We start from the raw sequence: 26,585 nt of genomic DNA on the forward strand, positions 1-26,585 counted from the left end.
GATGGAGGAGGTGAGGAAGGACTCAATGATGGAGGAGTAGAAGTGCAGTTGTCGGATCTCTGTTATGCAACCCTCCGTTTGGTCACCCTCTGTTTGTTCCCTGTTTTGTGTCAGTTTAGTGCCTGGTAATTTTTTATGTAAGCGTCACCTTTTAAACTATTTTTCATCTCATCATGTTGTTACTCTGTGTGTTTTCACCTCCAGGATTCCAGTCACAGGCCTAACTATCCACAGACCCGCCCCCCACCTGCACCAGCAGTTCAAGCCGCTCAGGCTCCTCAAGCTGTAGTTGAGCCTTCACAGGTACTTCTGGTCTGTTTTTGGTCCTGATGAAAAGTTGCAACTAAAAAGTCATCATTCAATTGTTCATACCTACTTATCCCTGCAGAGTCATGCGGGGTACACACTGGAGAGGTTGCTAATCTATCACATATCAGAAAAGAGACGCATTGGAACAGCAATCATGCTGGCACACACACACACACACAAACACACACGCACACACTACCATTGACTGATGACTCCCATTGATTTTCATTCATTTTTCAGCCTTTCTTTGCCCTAACCCTGACAATAACGCTAAACCTAACCATAACGAGCACATACCAAACCGTAACCTAAACCCCATTCATACCTTAGTCCTAAACCTTACTGATAGCAAAAAACAAAGTGAGGAACAGCAAAATGTCCTCACTTTGGTACCGACGGTCCTCACTTTGATGCTGAAATCGGAAAAATGGCCCTGACTCTGATGACTAAACAGGAGTGTGTGTGTACATGCTCTCGCTCTCACACACACACACACACACACACACGGGCGTGCGTGCGTGCACACACACTCATGACTAAGGACAATTTAAAGAAACCAATTTACCAAACATGCATCATTTTGGAATGTGAGAGGAAGACAGATTACCCAGAGAGAACTAACACATGCATAAATAAAACATGTGAACATGCAACTCTATGCTGAAAGTCCCCTGGCTTGGGTTCAAACCAAGAAGCTTATTTCTGCAAGACATAATATCTACCATGCAGCCCTGCATCTGAACATGCTATTGTTAATTTGTTTTTCAGCATTGAAGCATTAGACTGATGAAAATTATTTTTGCAACCCTTTATCTTAACTTAGACATAAGAGGCCTGTTTACACTACACTTTTTCAACCGAGCCGAGACCAGTCCGAGCTCGGTAACCGAGATAACTCGTGTGTAAATGGTCAGCAGCCTGAACTGGACCGCGCTAGACAACCGGACCGCGCTAACTGCAGACCAGTTCCTGAGCAGGTTTCGGACTGGTTTTTTTAATCCCGGTTATCTGATAACGAAGAGCACATGAGCAGACCGCGTCATCCCCTTACAGTCAGCTGACTGTCCGCGGTTTTTCCGGTGTGTCTGGCTGCACGTCCCGATTCACACTCGATTCAGACAAATTTCGGACATTCATAAAAATACTAGCTTCCTTACCGTGCCACACGATTTCCAGTGATGATTCTGCTTAGCAGTGTGATGAACCTCAGTGTCTGTTGTTGTTTCCTGCGTCTGTAAATCTTTATTAGACGTTCGTTTGTCTTATCCATGTCCCAAAAGCCGACCCTGTCTAACCATAACATCCTGAATGTTACGGGCACTGCCATTTTGATTTGCTCGGTCCCGCCTTCAATCCCAGAGAGCAGCAGTACCGCAGATCGTCACTAGGAGGCGAGGAGCAACCAAGGAACCGGGATAGCATTAAAATAATGCGCACATTATTTTAATTTTTACATTAGACTAGGTAACCTAAACCTGTTCAGTAACCAAGGTGGAATCCCTCTACTCTTCCCCAACCCTGTCAAATTAAATTTGATTCCCCATTCCCATGGACAATCATCCATCACTTTCATACCTTACAAATCCAGGAGTACCAGTGTGGGGTATCAGAGGGCAGGCCGGGCCTTCAGTCACCAGAAAACCTCATCCTCTCTAAAGGATGATAAAAACTGATGTGACCCCAGGTGACATCACGCTCTCGGCCAATCTGACCGAGAAGTACCTCTATTAAAACTAGGAGTTACCATTACCAGCTAATATTAAAGGATGTTTAGAGCCAATCAGATCCTGGTTCTTCCTATATCAAATCAAAAGGTGCATAAACCATAGGTCTTTGTGTGTCTGAAGCAATCAATTTCCATTATTTACCATAAAACCATATTGATCAACATGATGTAACATTAAAGTGTAGATCTCATAACACAAAACAATCAAACATGTGAGTCAGTGGAACTTTAGGCAACTCCTTCCGTTGAAGAATAAGGAATCAGAGTTCTCTGGCTTCTTCAGCCCCAGTCCTCTTCTTGGTTCCCTCTCGCAGGCTGGTCGATTGAGCTGGATGGTAATGAATGTTCAGTTCTGGATGGGCACTGAGCATTTTATTTTGCATTTCTCTCTAATAAAACACTTTGTGAAGATGGTTGGTAGACACGAGCCCTTGTTTCTATTGAGGAACAGAAACAAGGTGCAATTAGTGTTCTTATCAAAACCCCCATTGATGTGTCATTTATTAAAACATTCTCCAAGCACTTTCACATTCAAGATATTTCTGTGCACAATTATTTAGCTGCCAGAGTTCTGTAATTTAATTATTAATTGAAAGAGTAATCGTTAAGTCCAAATGTATTTGCCGTAGTTTTCCAGTAATTCTTAACAGAATGCATTTTATGTGTGTCTTAACTTTTATTGTCTGACAGTTGAAGTTCTCTGCAACATAATTTTATCACCATATTCGTTTCATATCATTTCCCGTTTTATTTTGCAAACCCAGCTGGGAAAAAGGAAGCCTTTCCATGTGGAAGCCTTTTCCAACTCCAGCTTGCCTTGGATCAAACCTTTCCCCTCTCTCGCTCTCTCTTTTTTAAATAGAAAGAAAGGGAGGTGCTGTTCTGCACAGAGAAGACAAAATATTAATACCATGCTGTTACTGTTCAAGGATGCCAAAGTTCTACAAAACAAAGCAGCGAGCAGGAGAGGTAGAGAACAGGAGCTTTTTTAAAACATTCTAACATTGTTGAACAACCAAAGCTACTTAAGCAAATCAGAATTAGTTCCCAATTTAATCCTAACATAAAGTAAACCATACATGTGATTATTTGCCTTTTTTTAAACTGACGATTAAGGACTTTGTTTAAGAAGTTCTTGGATGAACGCTTCTCTGCGCTCCTATTTGTCTAGGCCTGATATCTGATCTATGTGTTTGAGTGCCTGGTCAGGAAAGGTTAAGGTTCTCTGAAGCTTTCTGTTTTCAGCAACCCTGAAAACCCAGAACCCTTTACAGTCAGTGTTAGGTGTCAGGTAACCTGTGGGACCACCTCGTGGTCTCTCTGGTTCCACCAGCTGTGTCAAGTTCACAACAGCTCCAAACCACAGCAGCTCGTCCCTGAGTGCCGTGCCCCAGGGGTCTCCACACCCCATTTGTGTGTGGAACGTCTCTGGTTGTAAGGATCTCACCTTATGTGCCGTTCAAGGTGTTCTTTGCACAACAGGAGTTCCAATGTTGGGTGTCATTGCTGCTTTAATGTTCCTCAGAGAAAACCTTCATTCATCGATATCACCTTCAAGCTGTTACCCTTTTATCATCACAGCCTCCCAGCAATCCTGACCAGATCCAAAATGTCCCCATAATTTAATCTAATTCAATTAATCTTACTTTTTTTCTGTATGTAAAAGGATAACTATTAAATTATCCTGATCTAAAAGCCCTCTAGGTTAATAGTTAGCCAAACTCAGTTTTATGTGTTTTCCTCAGTATGTTTTAACAACTGGTTAAAAGGAACTATTGAGTCATTTGTGTTCTAGTTGAGAGATATTAAATCTCCATAAATATTGTAACAATTGTACACCGGTGCTTTAATCCCAAATTTACCCATGTTAGTTAGTAGTGGCAGAACTTGGCTTACTCTAAGATGTTCATTAAATGAAATGCTATTTAAAAGTTCAGATTACTCTACTTATATAGTAAAAACTAATTAATTCATTCATTTATTTATTTAACTGTTTATATAATACCCACTTAATTTATTAAGTTGCTCTATGATTCCATCAAGTTGCTTCTTTCAAAGTTTTCACCTTTACATAATTTTAATGTGTTTCGTAATGTGTGTTTTGTTTTAATTGGGGGAAAGATCAGGCGTATGGAAACGCCAAGGGAAGGAGCGGGCGTATGGAAACGCCAAGGGGAAAACACACGGCATATGGAAACGCCAAGGGAAAACACCGCCGGAGCGTGAGGGAAACGCTGGGGCCCAAGGGAAAAGGATCGCCAGGGCGTGAGGGAAACGCCGGGGAGCTAGAGAAAAGATCGCCAGGGCGTGAGGGAATCGCCGGGGCGCAAGGGAGAAACTCGCCGGGGCGTGAGGAAAACGCCAAGGCGCTAGGGAAAAGATCGCCGGGGCGTGAGGGAAACGCCAGGGCGCTAGGGAAAAGATCGGCAGGGCGTGAGGGAAACAGCGGGACGCAAGGGAAGAAATTGCCGAGGCGTGAGGGGAATTTCTAAAATAACAGGGAGCAAAGGGCGTCCTAATACACCGGGAACACGAAGTCTACAGGGGTCAGAAGGCGTCCTAACACGCCGGGAACACGAAATCTACAGGGGTCAGAGGGCGTCCTAACACGTCGGGAAACACGAAAACTACAGGGGTCAGAGGGCGTCCTAACACGCCGGGAACACAAAAACTACAGGGGTCAGAGGGCGTCCTAACACGCCGGGAAACACGAAATCTAAACACTAAGAGACAGAGGAACAGAACAGCGACACCTGGGGAAAACAAGTGAAACGAAAACCACGGAGGGCTAGAGAGGACTAGACTAACCTAACTGGGCAAAACTAAGATAAGGAAACAGGAGAAGTGAAGCGTAGGGACCTTGGAAAGCGCAGGGGCCTAAAAGAGTGCAGGGACCTTTATAAACGCAGGGACCTTTTAGGAGCGCAGGGACCTTTTAAAAGCGCAGGAACCCATCCATAGCAGGAACCCAGAGAGCGCAGGAACCCAAACAGCACAGGAACCCAAACAGCGCAGGAACCCAAACAGCGCAGGAACTAAGACACACAGACATTAAGGGGATAAAACAACAAAACTTAGAAAAACAAATACGGAACTAAGACCTGAATTAACAAACTTGACAGGGATCCACAGGGCTAAACAGAAAACTACTGGGCCAAACAGGAACTACAGGGGCTAAAGCTAGAAAACCAAAACAAACCAGAACACTAGGAAGGGGACCCAAACCTAAAGAAAAACTATAAAACTAAGCAAAACAGGGAGATGAGGGCAGGTGCAGCTAAACTAATGAAAAACTAGATAACTAAAGCTATAAAATAGAACACAAACAACAGAAGATCTAAGGTAAAAACTAGAATTCAGAAGCAAAACGTGAAAGACTAAAGGCAAACCTAGAACAATAGAACTGAGCTGAAAAGAAATAAAACCCAAAGCAAAACAGAAAGTCAAGTAATCTAAGCAGAACAACAAACCGAAACTAAAGAACTCTAAGAAATCTAAGGAACACTGAAAAGCTCTAAAACCAAAGAATGTTAAGTAACTCAAAACCCCAGGGCCAAAATAACTCAAAACAACAGAAACTAGAAAAACGCTGGGCAGCATAGTCTAGACATGCTGGGCAGCGGCAACAGTTACGCTGGCAGCGGCGACTGGAAGCGCCGCCTTTAATTGCTGGGCAGCGTCGAGGGCGGGCCTCGCGGAGAGCGATCCCGGAAAACACGAGGAGAGGCAGGGCGTCGCCACACAGCTATCTGGGCAGGACTAACCAGAAGCGGGGTATCCATGTAGTCCCCGAGCAGAGACGGAGCAGATGCTGCCAGCATCTGCACCAAGCTCTGTGTGTGATCGGGTTCATCCTTTTGGCCGGTCCGTAATGTCATGATTTGTCTTTGGATGAACCCGGACACAGCACACACACACAGAGCTAGTCCTTAAAGTGAGTTTATTGAACAGGTTGGAAGGTGAATGACGAGAGTCTTTTATGGACGGAGATGAAGGGTGCAGAAGCTGGCTGACAGGAGGAGTGAGGGGAGTCTGACCAGGGAGGAATGCCGGAGCTGAAGACTTGAGACCAGGGTGAAGCACTTGAGACCAGAATAACAGAACCGAGAGCTTGAGACCGTGGAACAGCTGCTGGAACTTGAGAACGTGGAACAACTTGTTGGAACTTGAACGTGGAGCAGCTGGGGGAACTTGAGAACGTGGAACAGAACGTGGGACAGCTGCGGGAACTTGAGAACGTGGAAGAGAACGTGGAACAGCTGCGGGAACTTGAGAACGTGGAACAGCTCAGGAACTAGAGAACGTGAAACAACTTGTTGGAACTTGAGAACGTGGAGCAGCTGGTGAAACAGAACGTGGAACAGCTGCGGGAACTTGAGAACGTGGAACTGAACTTGAGACTGTGGAACTGCTGCAGAACGTGAGACCGTGGAACTGCTGGAGAAGGTGAGACCATGGAACTGAACTTGAGACCGTGGAACTGCTGGAGAACTTGAGTAGAACGGAACCCAGGAGACGTGAACAGGAGAAGAGAACTTAAGCAGGAACAGAAGCGTGTCTAGAGTTGAGGCTGGCTGGAACGAAACTGAAGTGAAGGCTTCTGACGGAGCAAAACATGAAAACTGAGCTGATGCAGGGTTCTGGCAGAGACTGAGCAGGAGAAGAACACTACGGACCGGCGAGCAAGAACAACAGAACCCACACTGTCCCTGTCTCGAGAGCCAGCTCCCGGCGTAAACGGCAGAGGAAACAACGGTGCGGGGAAGGAGGCCTACATGCTGGGCTAAAAGCTTACCCACACAGACCAATGCTACCGAGCCTTGTTCTGGCCAATGTAAGACAAATTCAACGAGATCCAGTTAACAATCACCGCATGTAAGATGGACAGCTTTGTAGTGGTTTTCACAGAAGCGTGGTTCGACAGCAATGTCCCCGATGCTGCGATGCATCTAGCAGATTGCACGCTACTCAGGACAGATTGCACAGCTGCTGCAGAAAGGATCAAGAAGGTTTTTATTGTCACGGCATGATACTGTTGTGAAATCTTTTCAGGACATACTCCGGCTTAGGACACACAACAACCATTAACAACATAACATAATAATACGTAGTGAACAAGGAAGGGAGGAGGCCTGGCAATTTACATTCATAATGCCTGGTGCACAGCGGCAAAGACGGTCAGAACCTTCTGCTCCCCTAATCTGGAATACCTTGCAGTTTAAGTGCACACCATTTAAACCTGTTAGAGAGTTCAGCTCTGTTATCATCATTGCAGCATACATCCATGGCAGGTTTAAAGCACCTAAAACATTCATTAAACCACACACAGGGAAGAAAGACAACAGACGTTAATTTTGCTCTCAAGAGGAGAAACGACAGAGATCTGCTCCTTTACAAATCTTCCATCGCTCTGAAGCACACCTTGTCGTCACCTCTCTTTTTATTTCCAATAGGGGAGGTTCTTAATTACAAAACACAGTTGTAGCACTAAGGAAGTAGGGGAACAATGGCATCCAAGATAACGTAGCATGATTTAATCACATCTCATCCAGGCACCTAATGCAGACCATTCACTACTCAGAGAATGGGTCACAAGTATCACAGATAACTGGGTGCATCACAGTTACACAAATTCCTTGTATCATTATACACACAACATGTTTCCTGTCTTCTACAGGTCTCCTAGAATGGCAGAAGATAGTGACACAATAAAAGAAATACAAAATATTTCCAACAATCCAGCCAAAAGCTAATGCTTAGATAGCGCTGGGGGAACTTTATTGTTTTATTACTGCGCAAATGAACAATAACCCAGAGGCTGCTGTGATTGTTGCTGGTGGCTTTAATCATGTTGAATTTTTAACAGTGCACCCCAAGTCCCATAAATTCATTAAGTTCCCGACCAGAGTTTACTGTAATATCCCAATAGTATATAAAAATGCTACAGCTCCATATTTAGGATCATCAGATCCTGTGTGGAGCTGATACCTGCCTACAAGCCACTGATCTGCAGAACCAGATCTGTGATAAAAACTGTTCAGGTTTGGAAAGAGGATGCTTGTTCAGCTTTACAGGACTGTTCTGAAAATACAGACTGGGAAGTGTTTAAAGAGGATGGCGACTTAGAAAGTTACACATCAACTGTGCTGTCTTATATCCACTTCTGCACTAATGCTGTCCTTACCATGAAGACAATCAGAGTGTTTTCTAACCAGAAACCATGGATGGACAGCACAGTGCGGTCCCTGCTTAAGAGCTCAGATCAGAAGACAAACTGGTCTAAAGCAGAAATAGTAGAGAACTTAAAGAAGGCATCCAAAATAGAAAAGCAAAGACACAAGCAGTGCATCGAGGACAACTTCAGCAACAACAATCCAAGTGACATGTGGAGAACCAAGCGCAGCAACCAGCAGCTCAACAATGACCCAGCTCTCCCTGGTACCTTAAACAGATTCTTTGCACGCTTCAAATCTCCAAGCAGTATGGAGCCTGAACAACTTCCCCAGCCAGAGGCACACTATCAGCCTCTCGTCCTGCAACTGCACCAAGTGACCTCCTCTTTGAAGAGAATAAACACCAACAAGGCTGCAGGTCCAGACATGGTGTCAGGTCAGACGCTCAAATTATGTGTTGACCAGCTAGCAGGGGTCTTTCTGGACATCAACCTCTCTGGACTTCAACCTCTCCCTGTAGCTCTCCATGGTTCCTGCCTGTCTGAAATCATCCTTCATTGTGCCTGTCCTCCAAACCACCATCGCCTGCCTTAATGATTATCGTCCTGTTGCTCTGACCCCCATCTTCATGAAGTGCTTCGAGAAGATCTTCCTAACGTACATCAAGGACGCCATCCATGCTGGCCTGGCTGGTTCTGAAGCTCCACAACCTGGGACCTTATCCACTTTTCTCTGCTCCTGGGTCAGTGACTTCCTCACCAACAAGCCCCAGGGTGTGAGGGTAGGGAAACGCACATCTGCCCCACAGATCCTCAACACAGGTACGCCAGAGGGTTGTGTCTTCAGCCCTGCTCTCAGCACCCTCTTTAACCAGGATTGTTCTGCTATCAACCTGACAAACACAGTAGTGAAGTTTGCAGATGACACCACTGTGGTGGGTCTCGTTTCCAACAATGATGAGACCCACTACAGAGATGGGATCCCCAATCTCACACAGTGGTGCTGCAGGAAAACTTCATCCAGAAAACCAGCAAGACCACAGAGGTCATAGTAGACTACAGGAGGTCCAGGACTGAACACTGCATACAGGGGGAGGTGATGGAGTGTGTGGACAGCATTAGGTTTCTGGGCTTTCACATCTCCTCAGACCTGTCCTGGACTGTGAACACCTCCCACCTAGTGAAGGGGTCCAACAATGGCTCTTCTTCCTCAGGAAAGTGGAAAGTACTGGACTTTCTTCTAAACTGCAATAAAACTTCTTCAGAGCTACCATAGAAAGTGCATTATGTCTTAGCATAACTGTATGGTATGGGAGCTGCACAGTACAGGAGAAGAAGGATTTAGCACGGGTAATAAGAACAGCGCAAGGGATTGTGGGATGCTGTCTTTGGATGTGGACTCAGTTTATGCAGAACGAGTCTAAAGAAGGTCTAGACCAGGGGTGTCAAACTCATTTTGGTTGAGGGGCCGCATACAGCTTAATCTGATCTCAAGAGGGCCACACGAGTTAACTCATTGCAAGATTAAATAGAACTAATAAATGTGGACTTGTTGAGTTTTATATTAAGTTAATTTTACTTTTACACAATATATTATGAATAACCTCAGCGTTTTAAGAAAAGTATGTGCAATTTCAACAATACTTTTTCTCAGTTAAACATTTACTTGTGCATTATGCATAAGAACTGATCACAGTGATTATACAATGTTGAAAAACATTTATTCACATTTTTTGGAACTTAAAAACACTGTCCTGCATGACAAAATACATCAAACAGATAAAAATTAAGAAATTATTTGAATTTTTCCCCACCTGAAGCTTAATCTGCTAATTAAAACACAGCGCCCCTCGTGGACAATATAGGAACTGCATATTTTCAATTAAACAAAGTACATGTTTTTTTCAATAATTGTTTTATCATTCTCTTCCTTTTATCTTGTCCACTTGTGAAAGTCAAATCTGATGAGCTCTTTGTGGCATCTTATTGCCACATTGCCAGACAGGACACTGGAGAAAAAAAAAAAAAAAAATATATATATATTTTTTTTATTATGATAATGCATTTAGCCACAGGGCCGGACTAAATTGTTCGGCGGGCCAGATCCGGCCTAGACCCATCTACAGTGATCCCACCCACCCAGGTAATGCACTGTTTGCCCTTCTACCGTCAGGTAAACACTTCAGAAACATTAAATCCAAAACTAATAAACTTAGAAACAACTTTGCTCCAAGAGCTGTGAGCACTATTTCCCCCTGATGGGAGACTGTGGTAATTTCCTAACTTAACAATCACAAAACTTGGTGATTTTACTGAAAACATCATGCCATCGTCTGTCAGAAGCTAGGGCGCAAACAAACAGGGTCAGAATAAGGAGAGAGGCGAGAGCCTCAAACAGCTAACTCTGATGCAAACCATGTATAGCCGCAGATGCTCATGTTAACGTACATGACTCCAAGTGTGAGATAATGGCGGAGCTAGAAAACTCACGAGGGAGAATTAAGAGGGCCACACTCAAACCAAGCTTTGTCTGACAAGTCTGGAGCTGTCTAATAAAGAGAAGGGAGACAAGCTAACAACAATCAAAAACAGGATGACTGAGGCAGAGGGCCGTATTAGTTCCAACGAAGACACCATCAGCACCATGAACGGGCGCTTTGATACTTGTTCTGCAGAAAAATTGACCTGTGAGCCAAATGCGACGATATGCAAAACAGACTGAGACGTAGAGTTGGGTAAAATAATTGAGAAATCTGTGCATCGCAATAATTCCACTCCCATTTCATAATCGATTTGGGAGCTCCTCTGAATCGATTCACCTCCTGACCCGTGGGGGTGCAGTGCGTTTGATTACCGTTACAAGCACCTTAATGCGGAGGCCAAATTAGATCGCACAACAGTCATGGCGAGCAGCGGCAGAAAGCCAACTCCGTCAACCTTTAAGTCTGATGTTTGAGCTAATTTTGGATTTCCGTGTAAATCCAGAACTCTGCAGACTGGGAAGTGTTAGCACAATCACTTAACCCGATATCATGTGAATGCTCTACAACAGGGGTTTTCAAAGTATGAAAGGGTGAGCCCCCCTCCAAGGAGCACAATGCCTGCTCACCCCCACCCCCCTTGCCCGTTATCAACCCACACACAAACAAATGCCACTACAAAACACCTTCTAATTGCTTTTATTTTAGAACCATCTCATCTTTTAAAATGACACCCTATCTGAATGAAACACATGAACACATGAACATTTTAAAACATTTCCTCCCATTTTAATTATTTTATCAGGGCCTTTGTATGGCAAATACGCCCTTTTTTAAATTTTTCTAATAATAAGAACAACCCCAAGCTCATTTTCAACTGTTTTCTCAAACAAACGTTACATCTGAGATTCTGAGATTAATCTTTGAGATACCAACAGTGTTTTCACTTTTTTTTTTTTTTTTTTTGAAATGCCTACATTTAATAATGTATGCATTTTCAAATGCATACATTATGAGGAACAGATGAGGAACAGATGCGACTTAGACAACGGAAAGAAAAAACAGACAAGAAAGGTATGAAGCAAAAAAAACAACAGAGACCAGGGATTATATACATAAATTTAATAACAATAAACATGAGCAACAGATGCAAATTCGGGACAGTGTTTTCACATCTTAACAAAAACATTTTGATCAGATCTTTGGAACACATCTGTAAATGTTGCACATTTCCTTGAAATTAAAAAATAAATCAAAAACCTAAACAGTTGCAAAATCGTGAAGCTCTTTTTGTGGCTCATCTAAACAATTTATCTCGGGCTAAAAGAGCGTTCTGTATGAAAGAGCGGAGGCATACAAAGGAAAAAACAATTACGCACGCTATGCGCACCCTTTGTTTTTTTATCATGGTCCTGAATCATGAATAACTCATTTTATTTATGATTTTAACTAAACTGGCAACATGGCAACACATTGGCAACATTACTGTACAGCTCATCTTAGTTTTAGTGGGAACAATGTGCTTGTGCTTTTGATGCGCAAATCCGGTTAATGCGGGGTTGCACTGTGGAGAGGTATAATCGCAGATCATCTTCAACCAGCAGCCTTGACCAGTATTTGCTTTTTATCATTGCGAGTGCGGAAAACCCACATTCACAGAGATAGGTTGAAGTGAAGGGGATGAGCACGTTCACTGCCTTCGTGGAGAGCTGTGGAAATTCAGTCCCTACTGACAGCCAAAAGTGCGCAAGTGACACGTCACTCATCCTCTGTTTTAAGTCCATGTCACAGCTCAGCTCAGCCAGAGCCTCTTCCTCTCCTGCCGAAAGTCCATCTTTGAGTGTCACGGGGAAGGAAAATGGGTTTCTCACCCACTGGTTTGCCATTGTCTCCTATCCAAAATACTCTCCAAACTGCTCGCGCATCCCCTCCAAATGCGCGCAGACCACCTGCTGTAAAAACTCCACCTTCAGCCCCGCTCTGGCCAAAACATCCTCTAAGGTAGGAAACATTTCCACTGATCCCCGCTCCACACGCGCACCCCACAGTTCAAACTTTTTCCTAAATCCACAGAGTTGATCTTGTGCGTTAAAGACGTTGCACTCTTTCCCCTGCAGACAGATGTTCAGTGTGTTTATCTTTTAGAAGACATCCGAAAGATAGGCAAGCTTTGCAACCCACTTCATGTCCTCCATGTGTTTTACCAGTGGAGAGTTGATTTCAGCGAGGAAAAGAAGGACTTCCTCACGGAGATCACAAAGGCGCGAGAACCTTTCCTCGGGAAAGCCACCGGACCTCCGAGTGCAGAAGCAGCTGTTTAAAGTGCGCGCCCATCTCGTTGCAGAGGATGGAGAAGAGACGGGCATTCATGGCGCGCGACTTTATAAGGTTAACAATTTTTACAGCCTCGTCCAGTACAGTGCGCAGCTCTTGGGGCATCCTCTTAGTTGCCAAGGCCTGGCGGTGGATTATGCAGTGCGTCCAAATAGCAGCTGGGGCGACCTCTTGCACCTTTTTTACGAGACCACTGTGCCGGCCTGTCATTGCCCTTGCCCCATCAGTGCATACTCCACAGCAGCGGCCCCAATCCACATTATTTTCCCGCATGAAATCATTCAAAACCTTGAAGATTTCTTCTGCTGTAGTGCGCGAGGGCACAGGGTGACAAAACAAAAACTCCTCATGCACATTTAGCTCTTTAACATAACGCACGTACACCATTAATTGAGCACAGTTGGCGACATCAGTCGTCTCGTCCAGCTGAAGGGAGAAGGCGGGGCTTTCACGAACACTGTCCACTACCTGTTGCCGCACATCTGCGCCCATATCTGAGATTCGCCGTTGGATGGTGATGTCAGACAACTGGATGACATTCAGTTTGGCAGCAGCTTCTCCCATCATTACTGAATACATGTCCTTAGCAGCAGGAAGGAGTAAAGTTTCACCGATGTTGTGGGGTTTCCCCGTCTTTGCAATGCGTAAGGCCACCCGATAAGATGCTTCGGTTGCCTTAGCGTTAACAGAACTGAACGTCTTTATTGTTTTTTTCTGTGTGCACAGCTCCTCCAGCTTCCTCTCAAAAAAACTCCCGCGGCTTGGTCACTAAACTTGGGTGCTTTGTTTGAATGTGACGCCAGAGCTTACAGGGTCTCATGCTATCATTAGCCAGAACCTCCTTGCAGATTACACATTACGGCCTTGGAGCATCATCGGGAGCAGTCCAGGAAAATCCAAACTTTAAGTAGTCATGGTCATACTTCCTCTTTTTTCTATTTACACCAGAGTTTGTCTCCCCTGCCTTTTTCTTTACTAAAAATTTGTCCATTCTTTCTCTCACATCAGTAGACAGCAAGCAGATAGCTTCTTCTCCGGTTTATTTTTTCCACTTGCACCGTGCCTCCCCTAAAGTGCTCTGGCACCCCCAAGGGGAGGCGCGCCTCACACTTTGAAAACCACCGCTCTACAACAACCAGTGGCTAAACCTGTTGACTCCAAACAGATGTAAATCGACAAATCATTTACTTCTAAACTGACACCAAGCTTTGCATGCGCACAGAAAATCACAGGCTGTTGCCGTGTTCATTTGCCAAGACTTACAACTAGACAGTGTTGTTGAAAACCAGGGTTTCAAGAGTATGTTAAAGACACTCGAACCCCGCTACACAATACCAACACATTGTCATGATCTCATCACCAGTGCTGGTCTGATTCATTACCGGACACACCTGTGCAGCTCTGCCCTGTTCTCATCACCACTTATTTGATCCACCTGCTCCTGTCACTATATAACCAGCCTTCAGACCAGACACTAGTGACAGATTATTTCGAGCCACCAGTGAGATTAATCCAGCGTTCTGTACCTGACTCCTTGCCTGCCTTTTTCCTGATCTGTTCTGCCTCCCAATTTTCTGAGCCTGTCTGACCCCTGCCTGATCTGATTGCCTGCCTGTTTGCCTGACCTGTTCTGTCTCTGAATATCTGAGCCTGGCTGACCGCTGTCTGATTAGCAAGCCTGCCTGTTACCAGACCTTGGCCTGCGCCCTGACTTTGCACTGGATTTCCACCTGGATTCTCACTGGATCTCTGATCACCCGGCTCTGAATCTGGATCTCACCTCGGACCACGGAATCTGGAAATTCCCCCTGAACCTCCTGCCTGTCATCATTATTACAGCTCTGACCTTCTGCCTGTCCCCTGACCACCAAGTATCTGCCCAAGCCCACCACAGAGCTTCCCCAATCAGAACGGGAATCATTGGCGTCCCTACCAACCATCCGGAACCAGCACTCACTGTTTCCACCAGTTCCCAAACCGTGAGAAGGTTAGTGACTGCTTCTCCCTTTTCCTATCCAAAGAATTGGTTCCAGAGGTTCCCGCCATAGAGGCTGAGGAAAGTCCCACAACTTGCTGCAGTTTACCAATGAATAAACTGTCATTAAACGTCATCTGTTTGTTCTGACTGAATTCTGGGTCCTTAATCTCTGAGCGTAACACACATGACAGAAGTCGCCGTGCCGACATGGCGTGTGTTTGCATACACTAAACTTGTTCAGTGTATATAAATCTGTGATTTGTATTTAAGTCCGCACTAATATGAACAAATGCATTATTAAAGTGCATTTTATATTTATATTATCTTTATATTATCATTTCCAGGAGATGAGCAATTCTTAAGCTTACTTTACATGCAATTTATTTTGTATTGTTTATACAGAACAGTTTTTTGATATTCTTTTACGCACATTGTGCAAAGTAGTTCTTGATAATGTGCCAATTGTAATGTTTATTTGCTCAGAAATGTGAGGTCGCATTCATGTTTACATAGGCATGAAAATAAATATTTACAAAATATCAACAGGAACTTAAATAATTTTTGTCTTATTACATTTTACTAAATGAAAATCAAAGCCTTTAAATTGGTATTGAATTGAATCGCAACTTCAATAACTGAAATTGAATCGAATCGAATCATGAGGTTCCTAACAATACCCAGCCCTACTGAGAGTTTAAGAATATATGGAGTACCCGAGGTACACAAAGGGCGGTATGTTAAGTATGTTAAGTTTTATGTTATGTTTTTGTTAAGGAACTACTCCAAAATGTTCTCCAAGTTCCACCTAAACTCAACAACACTACCATCGACAGGGCGCATCATGCACTCACTGCAAAGCCCAAGAGCCCGACAGCTACCCGTTGCTCGCTGATTTACAGGTTTATGGACTACTCGGCAAAAGAAAACATTCTAAGACTGGCTTGGGCATAGGGGAGAGTTCTGTTTGAAGGAGAACAGGTTTTCTTTGATCACGACTGAGCCACAGAAGAAGAGAGCATTAGTGTTGGTGGTCATTAATCAGCTAAAACAGAAGAATATAAAGACAAGATGCCTGTGCAGATGCCAGTACAGATGCCAGCACAGATCAAAATATGGATGAATAATGGGAACAAGACATACCCGACTATTGTGGAAGCTCTACCGATGCTTCAGGAGCTGGAAGTTCACACACAAGTGAATCAAAGTGACCGGATAGAAGCAGATGGAGCACCGCCAGACGGCGACAAACTAACAGTTCAGAGGTGCTCTCACACTCCGAGATCAAGACCTTTCTGACCACAGATGACTAAATCGTATCTCTGCCGAGTTTGTGTTAGGGCACAAAACATTATATGTTAGGGAACATAAAAAAGACATAAAAGAAAAGAGGATTCTTCTTATCCAGTGGACGGATCACACATCTAGTGCTTCATAGGTCCTGCTACGCACTGCTCTACTAGACAGATGACAGAAGCTTTAGCACTGTGTTTCCACGGAGGAACGGTCACCACCCTCCGCCCAAGATGTTAGAACAAAAGAAAACAGCATGGAGGGTTTCACTTGTGTTACTTATAATGTGAAAGATTTGTGTAGCTCAATTGAGAGGAAGAGGGTTTTCAACCAATTAAAAAAGTTGAATTGTTCAATAGCAATGATACAAGAGACACATCTGTCACATAAAGAACATGCGAAACTAAAGAGAGAGTGGGTAAACCAGCAGTTTTTAGGGAGGGAGAAGGAGATTGGTGGCAATCCTTTTGAATAAATCAGTATATTTGTGGCATAAAAAACATTTTCAGATAAAGAGGAGAGATATGTGATGATAACTGCTACCATGGGAGAACCTGAAATTGTACTCACAGTTATTGGCAAAAAAAGAAGTGTTCCATCAATGCTTCTTGGCCTTGAGAAGGCATTTGACCGAGTACACTGGTATATTTTACAACAGGCTCTCAGACAAATGAGTTTCAATGATACCTTTCTTAGATGGATCCAAGCCTTTCATAAGAACCCTGGACCTAGTGTTTGTGTAAATGGATACTGCTCTGAGTTTTTTCCAATGTGACGTGGTACTCGACAAGGAGATGCTTTGTTACCTTCATTATTCACGCTCAATATAGAGCCGCTTGCAAAATCGATTAGGTCCAACTCACGAACTCATGGAATATGTGATGAAACCAATGCTCAAAACAAATTGTCATTTTTTGCCAATTATATATTAGGTTTCCTGGAGAACCCCATCTGTCCCTGATCTTCTTCATTGCCTTAATGAATACGGTATGATATCAGGATACAAGGCCTGTCTTTGGATGGCAATAAAGTTTTTCGGTTTTTCGGCAGAGGCTGATAGACCCCTACTGAGAGTTTCACCATCAAATGCTCATCATATGTTACAACCATATTTTATAATCCACTTAACGTTAAAGATGTTAAAATCATACTACTGTTATTGCCTGTTTGCACACTCTTTTTTCAGGAATATCAATTGCACATTTCTGTAAATCTAGCCTCAAAGTGATTTAATAAAAGCACCTTATTACCTCATTACTTGTGATTCATGAAAGACGGACTTAACTAATCTATGTAACATGGTTCATATCACTTGTGAAGGGACTGATATCAAAGCCCTCGGACTCTGACAAACTCTTTTATTTTTTAGTTTTTTTATATTTTGCACGCTCTAATGTGAAAAAAGCTGTACATATGTTTATTGTCTGTTTTTTGTTATGTGTACTCTAAGCCAGAGTATGTCCTGAAAGGAATTTCACCACAGTAACATGTGGAAGAATCTTGAATTTTCTGAGGCAACAGCTTTTGTTTACATAGCTGATTCGGATGACATGCTTTGAGAGACGCAAAGTGCTTGAAAAATTAACCATACTAAGGAGATAGGTGATGGACTGTTAGCCTCGTGAGACCATCCTGATCTCGCGAGATTTCAAGGTTTCACTCGCAGATCAGTCTGGCTACTCTCCGTTAAAGAAAATTTGGAGCCGTTCACCAAACGAACGTCCAATCAGCGTTGGCTTTGAGGCGGGTTGAGGTGTGACGCAACGGGAAGCGTGACAGTTCAGTCTAAAGAACATGGCGGCTTCAGCCGATGAAACTAGCGTTAGCGTGGCTATCGAGCAAGTTTTATCGGAGTTACAGAGTATTTCTCTGCTGAGCTAACGAGCCTTTACCTGCAGCAGCAAGAGCAGCTTGGCTTGTGGTCGTGTTTTCGTCGTCGCTCGTAACAGAGTGACGACGAATCTGATTGGTTTATTTGGCCCGTCTATCACCAACATAGGCCAATCAGCTAACCAGTATTTTCGCCCCTTCCCAAAATTACTTCAACGGAAGGTTTCCAGATGGATATGCGGAGCAAATCTATCTGGCGGAGTCAGGTAAATGGACTGTCCCAAGACAAGTAAGACCCTGTTCTGAAAGTTCACTATCTCAAAAGAAATTTTAGGAATCAGTAGGATTGATTCATATGAGCATGATAATAGGACAAAAGATTTACATGACCTGCCGCAGCCCACCACCATTCTTTTTTTTTGGGGGGGGGGGGGGGGGGGGGATTTTTCACAGCTCTAGTGGCTCGCTTTTTATGAAAGTAGGCTGACAGGAAGGGGGGTGGAAGAGGGGGAGAGAGACATGCGGCAAAGGATTCGGACCTGGGTCGACCGCGTCGAGGACTAAGGCCTCCACACATGGGTCACGTTACCCGCTGCGCTACGAGCGTGCCCAGCCCACCACCATTCACAGAAGCTGAGCTTGCTTTCTATCTCAATGGCGTTAGTTTCCATACGTGCACATGAGTTAGAGAGGACAGGAGATCTTTTGGAGAATAGGATATTTTCTCTCCGGGACCTAAGCCCCTTTTCCACTCCCTACTCAGCTTGCCTCGACTCCACTCAATTTAGACACTGGTACTTGGTAGCAGCTCCTATTTCAGTATCTACTAGGTCATGGTACCAAGCGAGGCAAGTCAACCAGAAAAGGCAACATCAGAAGAATGGCTAGGGGTGGCATCACTGGTTGAATCATGAAAGCAATTACTTCTCAAGCTTTAAGGGAAAAGACAACACTGAAAAATTAACACCGTGGTCCAGTGTCAAGGTAGAACGTTTTTGTGCATGTTGGCGAATGATAAAATATAAAGCAAAGTAGATGGAAGGACCTAAAAACGAGAAAATGTCTTCCATTGTTGCATTGTTGCATTGATGATTGTTGATTTTGTAAAGTGCCTTGAGATGACATGTTTCATGATTTGGCGCTATATAAATAAAATTGAATTAAATTGTGTTTGTCGTAAATACATCAGATCACATTACATTTTTGGACACCATGCTATGATGATCACACCCACATTGGGGTGATACTAAATGTAATGTGCAGAGTATAAAGCTGAGTCAAGTGAAGCTGAGTAGATATTAATGGAAAAGAGCCTTTTGTCCAGGTCTATGTGGAAGAAAATGCTCACCGATTTGCCAGGTCAGACTCTATTTTACCACTTAACAAAATAACCATTGAAATAAATAACAAACATTAAATCAAAGCAAAATATGTTCAATTCAATTTAAAAAAAAGTGTCATAAATTATGCTTATTTTTGTGTCAGTGTTATGGTCTGTTTAGTTTTTATTTGAATTCTCTGTAGAAGGAACCCAGTTGTTTCTTGTCTTTGAAGAGTTAACCTCTGGGTTTAACTTGGTTCTGTTTGTTTCCAAAGTTTTCTTATAGCCGGGAATAGATAAGATAAGATAAGATAGACTTTATTGATCTCACAGTGGAGAAATTTGCGTGTCACATCGGCTTAATAATCAAAAGAAGGTGCCAAAAGGAGGAAAATGTGCATGATGTATATACGGTGCGTCCACATATATACAGTGGGTCTCGAAAAAAATAAAAAATAAAGCAGAGATTTAAGATGACTTATGTACATTTAAGGTGACTAATATACATATGGATTTGACGTTGTACATTAAAGCAGGTAAAGAACAACAGCGAGGTAGTGAGATAACTATAACAGCTGAAGTCTCTTATTTAACAGGATTATTGCACATGGTATTAAATAGTAATTGCACATTAGTTATTGCACAAGTTAATGCAGTTATAGTGCAGCATTGTAAAGTCTGATGGCAGCAGGGATGAATTACCTGTGGTATCGCTCCTTTTTACAAACAGGGTGTATAAGTCTGTCACTAAAGGAGCTCCTCTATAGTCTGGTGCAGGGGGTGAAAGGTGTTGTCCATGATGGATGTAAGCTTGGATAACACCATCCTCCAGAGTGTAGCCCAGGACAAAAGTGGACCTTCTCACCAGCTTATTCAGCCTCTTTTTGTCCCGCTCTGCGCTGCCTGGGGCCCAGCAGACGACAGCGTAGAGGAGTACACATGTTTATTGTCTGTCACCACAGAGTCATAGAAGGTTTTGAGCAGGGGCCTGCTCACTCCAAAGGACTTAAGCCTCCTCAGGAGGTGGAGGCGGCTCTGGCCCTTCTTGTACAGGGCGTCGCTGTTATGAGTCCAGTCCAGTTTATTATTGATGTGAACACCGAGGTATTTGAAACTCTACACAGTTTCTATGTCCTGCCCCTGGATGTTCATGGGGGAGTGAGGTGGGGGTCTTCTTCTGAAGTCGATCACTATCTCCTTGGTCTTATTGTTGTTTAGACACATGAAGAATAAGGCTTCATGGTGAATGTTACCCAAATGTGTCCTACTAATTAGAGTGATTGAGAGATTACTGCATGTGTACAGGCAAAACCATGAATATTAAGAGCTTTTTAGGAAAGTGATGGTCTGCACTGGCTTTTTCAGTCTTTTAGGAGACTTGTCTGATGTCTGCTTGGTCCATTTTGTATTTTCATCAACATTTTTCTATAGCAGTTTTTACATCTGAAGTAGCAGCGTTCACTAAAGAGGCAGTGTCTTAATAGCTTATCTTTTCTGCAAGGTATCTTGACTTGTGAATGCTCTCTCTTTGTTTTCAGGTGGCCGTAATTGTGACTGAAGCTGACTCAGAGCAAATAGAGGACATCTCCACTCCACCAACAGAACCTCAGGTGGAGCCAATAGAAGCAGTTGCCACAGAATCCTGAGCTAACCTTTTATTGCTCCCTGTGCGGCCATGCTGTTCTCAGAGAAATGAAAAAATGTCATTGTCAGTAATGCAAATTTATTCTTTTTTGTCTTTGTCAAGTTTGTATGATTAGGTCAGCACATTTTTTGATGGCTGTATTGCAAGATAACTGAAGGAAAATACCATATTTTGAGACTATAAGGTGCACTTAAAATCTTACAATTTATGGTGCGCCTTATAATCCAGTGCGCCTAATATGTGATTATCGTTGTGCTAACTAACGGATTTTATGTGGTACAATGCACTCAAATCAAATCAGTTAAAATGTGTAAGTACGACTTTGGTTAGCAACGAAACCGCTTCGCTCAGTGAATATTTGGAGCATAACGGTACACTATGTCACTACCTGATCGGCCCCCTGAGCAGTCTACAAGACTACCTGACTGTAATTTCTAAACTTGAAGAGCATTCATGTGAGGCAGCTTGTGCCCAGCGTACACACTAGCAACAACAAACCAAGTAAGTTAATTCAATGTAAAAGTTACGTTTATTTTGGCCTTATGTTAGAAACAGGATAATGTAGTTCAACTACTCTGTCCTCCTGACAGGGACAGATAGCTCTCCCTCTCAGGAGAGCACTGTGTACAAGGAGGGGCGGAATGATATTACACACTTGGGAAGAATGTTTAATGCGCCTTATAATCCGGTGCAATTTATGTGTGGACAAAGACACACATAGACACATTTATTCACAGTACACTTCATGATCCGGTGCGTCTTAGGATGGTAATTATATATAGTAATATGGTAATTTTTATTTTAAAATAGTCCCAATAACTTTTGCACTTGCTCAAATTTATACCGTTAAAGTTACGTCTCTGGTGTATTGTAATACATGTTAATTCCTTGAATTCCACGGAAATGTGAACAGTATTATTCAATTTAATTCATTTAAGAAAGTTAAACTTGGGAAGCAGACATATACTAATTGTAGCTTCAAATTAAAGCTGAGACTGTGAGATAGATAAATATACCCTGTACCCTTGTACAGAGTATATTCACTGCATAGCTGTGTCCACTTCTGTGTTCATATTTTGTTAGTTGTCTGCTAATGCTGGGCATACACTGTACGATATTTTCAATTGTGGTACTCATATACAGCTCAAACTGTACGACGAAACCACAGGGTTTAAAAGTTCACCGCTCACGATATATGTTCTTACAATGTGCGGCCCAATTCTCTGATGCGACCTGACTGCTCACACAGTGCGTTCAAAAACCACATGTCAGTCTCAGCCCCTTAGAGAGATGGAGCTACTCGGACTTGTCTACCCAGAAGCCAAATATCAACAGTAGAAGAAGAAAAAGGCGGTAGTGTCGATGCTCACTGTTAAGTATGAGGCTTACTAGAACAAAACGTGCAGCTTTGGAAAGTCTAAGAGTTGCTCCTGCGTAGTTTGACTCCCTGTCACATGTACGGTCATCATGCTTCTCTCCCCTCCTATGTTTTTCGCTTGAGAAGACAAATAAGAATCTACTTGTTTGCGCATGCGCAGTGCGCAAGGTCGGGGGAAATCGGCTCGTAGACGGTCTTAACTCCGCATCAACAGCAGGACGTGCTATCAAGCTGAAACTCGGCCCGATCAAAAAGATTCTCGTATGACTGAAGAATCGGCCCGAAAAGGGCAAAAACTCGTACAGTGTATGCCCGGCTTACAATATGTTTTTATATGTTGCTTTTCCAGTCTTGTTGGTTATGCTTTCTTACTAGGGGAAATATTCACTTAGCACTTCATCTGTACAGTTTCTAACAGACATTAACTTACACACATGCCCTCATTCATTAGCAGCCTTAATTAATCGAACCGCCCACAGTCTGATTGGCAGCCAGCTGCTGTTAATCTTCAAGCCTATTCTGTAGTTGGAATTTTTTCTTGTGATAACTTATATAGCAAAATTTTTGTACTCAGGTATTTATTTATTTATTTTCTTCAAAGTTATAACCAGTGTCCAAGCATGAGTGTCATGAAACAGAAGCAACGTTTATATCACTTGTAATTATGCTTATGGTCCCACACAGCTCGCTACTGAGATGTATATTATGTACTGCTTTCTTGTTTGGTTTGCAACTTTGTCAGTATTATGTGTGAAAAATACCAGATAGCACGATTAACAGTATAATCACAGTAAAAATAAAACTATTGGTATGGATTTGGAATCTCAATTAGTGTTCATCATTGATTAAATGATTATGACTTTTCGTGCTGCTGTGTTAAGCAATACTAACAGTATACCAGCTGAAAGGCACTCATGTAGAAACTGAAGTTTCTTTAGGTCAATGGTGAAAATCTGTTTATGCTTTGTCTGTAAAAACACATGGTAGAAGGACGAAGTGAGGAAGAGTGATTTCCTTCCCCTCTGATGGGGCTCTGCTGCACACAACCAACCGATGCAGGCAGTTGGCATATGCCCATTGCTGTCTGTTTTTATATCGTCAATATATATATTTGATTACACATGTACTACACATGCTAATGTGCCACTGTCTGTCTAAAATATACAATGAATGTGTGTGTATGTGTGTGTGTGTGTGTGTGTGTGTGTATGTATGTGTGTGCGTGTGCGTGTGTGTGTGTGCGTGTGTGTGTGTGTGTGTGTGTGTGTGTGTGTGTGTGTGTGTGTGTGTGTGTGTGTGTGTGTGTGTGTGTGTGAGAAAGACATATTCAGTCTTTGTAATGGGCCATAAATGTGTGATTGAAATTTGTTGAGTGAGGCAAAAAGTGGAACAAAATACATAAAGTAGTGTTCAGGTATCGACCTGTTCTCGGCTTCCTCTGGTTCCTTTATCTGATAATGTGGTGTTTGCATTGTAGACTTCTGTAGTAATAAAAAGACTCTTCAAACCCGTAACTATATTTTACCATATTTAATCTAAAAGGCAGAGGAATGGTTTACAGACACATCAGCGCTGATGGCAATGAATGCGGCAAGAGCCCCGATTGATCATTTCTTAAGCATTATAAAGAAGTCTAGGTACATGCCCATGCAAGGGCTGTGCGCTTCCTAACATGTCAGTAAAATAATGTGTCACCACTTGGGTGCTATCTGATGACCTTGTGTCCCAGCCTTGTGTCCCAGACTGTCTAGGTGTGCATGCTGCTCCCAGGACTGACATTCCACTCGTTCATCCCATTTCTACATTCTACTCATATGCCATATTTCTAACAATCCCCCTGATGATGTGCCTAAATGACACATCACCAAAAATAACCAACCAGATCTGGGTGGACTCGTGGAACGTCAGTATCCAGGCTGTCCATCTTTTATAAAAAATCAATCACTCAACCCTGTTACCCCATACAAAAACCTATATATGATCAGGAGACTCCATCCAGCTAGCACGTGGATTCCATCCTCCCCCCACCAAGGACAGAAACGCCATCTCTCTGGTAGCCTCCTGGGTAGTGTAGTGTAGTGTTGTTTGACAAGCTAACCCTTATTAACCTAAATGTGCAGTTATTAAGAAAGGCAGAGGAAAACACTAGCCCTAAGCACAGCAGAAAGTTCTGTCTAAACATCATGTCAATCAGTCACTAGACCCTAATCGTTGTTATGTTCATCCACCTCAGTTTCTTCCTTTCGCCTCCTACCTGTCAGGGTCACCTTCTTGAAGAGGAATAATTATCACTCAATAAACAATTCTAACATTCAGGCATGGCCAAAATAAGGGCCCTAAAATCAAACTTTTTGCCATTACTTTAATGATTCTAAATGATTTCCATCTAATCAAATACATCTAGTATACTACTAAAAATAAACTTTTTCTGTTTTTTCATTACTACTTATGTATTTTATTGCTTTGAAAGAATTGCTTTTAACTTTTTATTGATTTAATCCCCAAATTGTGAAAATCATAAAATCATTGTAAAGGATATCTTGAGGGAAGGTGTTTCTCCTCTTAGATCAAACATCATTGTCCGTAGGTGTTTAGAAGATGGATTACAGCCTTCCCCTCATCGGCTCCATCCCACAAAAGAGCCGATGCCTGTATCATCGACATTTTATAGGCAAGCGGGACACCCCAACCTCTCGCTGCTTGGGATCCCACAGCTTTGTCGACACACCTAAGGAAAATTGCCCGGAGGCACGGAACACAACAACAAGCACAAGCAGCAAACATGGCAATAACAATCATAGAAGAAGAGAGTATACTCACGAAATAGCTTCTCCATTTTCCAAACCACTTTTCAGCCACATTGGTAAATTTATTCTCAATCCCGGAATAAGATTTTAATTCATTTGACAAAGATTGCAATCCTTTTATGGCCTTTGACAGGGGTCCTCCAGGAACTGTGTTATTTGGGATGAAAGAACAACAACCATCTCCAATAATACTACATGCCCCCCTTCTTTTGCTAGGATCATATCCAAAGCGAGCCTATTTTGATAAGCCACTAAGGAGGTGGCAGAAAGTTGTCTATGTACTGCTTTAAATCTATCACAAGTGAAGTTGGACAAGCGCTGAACATTGTAATGTATATGGTTTATCCGATCAACCCCCACAATACGACCAAACATCAGCCCTGTTTACCTGTAACTTACCAGCAGTGACATCGCCATCATCAAATGTGAAAAAAATCACATTGTCTAATATACACATAAACCACCTTCTGCATCCATAGTGTAGTGTCCATATCTTGAAAAAATTACAGAAAACAGTTCACTCAAAAACAAAATAGTCAGAAAAAGTCTTCACCTTTCCCCCAGGTGTGAATCCCTTCAAAATTTAAATAAGCAAAATTTCTTACAGTGAATTGATCCACACAATCAAAAATAAAACTTTTTTTTTCTTAAACCTTGCAGCATCACATTTCCACATTAACCCTCTATGCAGCCTTTGCAAACATTCTTAATATTTGTCCAAAACTTTAATCAAAACTGGATTAGGCAGAAGCAATGACATCACCTTTTTTCTCTCTGTCACCATGATCAGCCTTTTAACCTAGTTTCTGTATACCCTCATCATCTGAGAATGTCCAAAAAAAGAGACTAAAATCTCTCTTTTAGGACATTCAAAATATTTTGACCAGGTTTCTTTGCAATCAAAAAGCAGAAAGAGAAATGTTAATACAGGTCAGTAGAAAGGTAAACAAACTAAAATTATAAAACAACCACCTTTCTCCTCTGGAAGATCTTAATAAAACTAAGTATAATTTAGTCATATCTGTTCCTTGCATGTCCAAATCTGTTTATGACATCTTACCATATCCCTGTTTAAAGCTCACATCTTCTGTTGGACAAAGGTGGAATTTTCAAGGATCTTCAAGCATCTGAAAGCAATAACTCAGAGAAAACAAAAATGTTAGTGTTTAGGTTACATATGCAGTCCAAAGAAAACCTGATACTGTTAGTATCCGCCTATTGTTATGTTTTATAGTTCTTGGCTGATCCTTTCTTTCCTCTCTGTTTAGTAATTTTGCTTTACAAATTATTTGCATAATTACCTTTAATAAAGTCA

At 42.6% G+C, this 26,585-nt stretch overlaps 1 non-coding gene across 1 annotated transcript; it reads left to right on the forward strand.

Annotated features, from left to right (window-relative positions):
- On the forward strand, positions 1 to 23,291 carry LOC105922136. Its single transcript, XR_004928647.1, has 2 exons — positions 1 to 303; positions 20,979 to 23,291. It is a non-coding gene; the product is annotated as an uncharacterized LOC105922136 (transcript).
- Positions 23,292 to 26,585: the final 3,294 nt, after the last annotated feature.

Source organism: Fundulus heteroclitus, unplaced genomic scaffold (assembly GCF_011125445.2).
Source record: "Fundulus heteroclitus isolate FHET01 unplaced genomic scaffold, MU-UCD_Fhet_4.1 scaffold_225, whole genome shotgun sequence".
Taxonomy (NCBI): Eukaryota; Metazoa; Chordata; class Actinopteri; order Cyprinodontiformes; family Fundulidae; genus Fundulus; species Fundulus heteroclitus.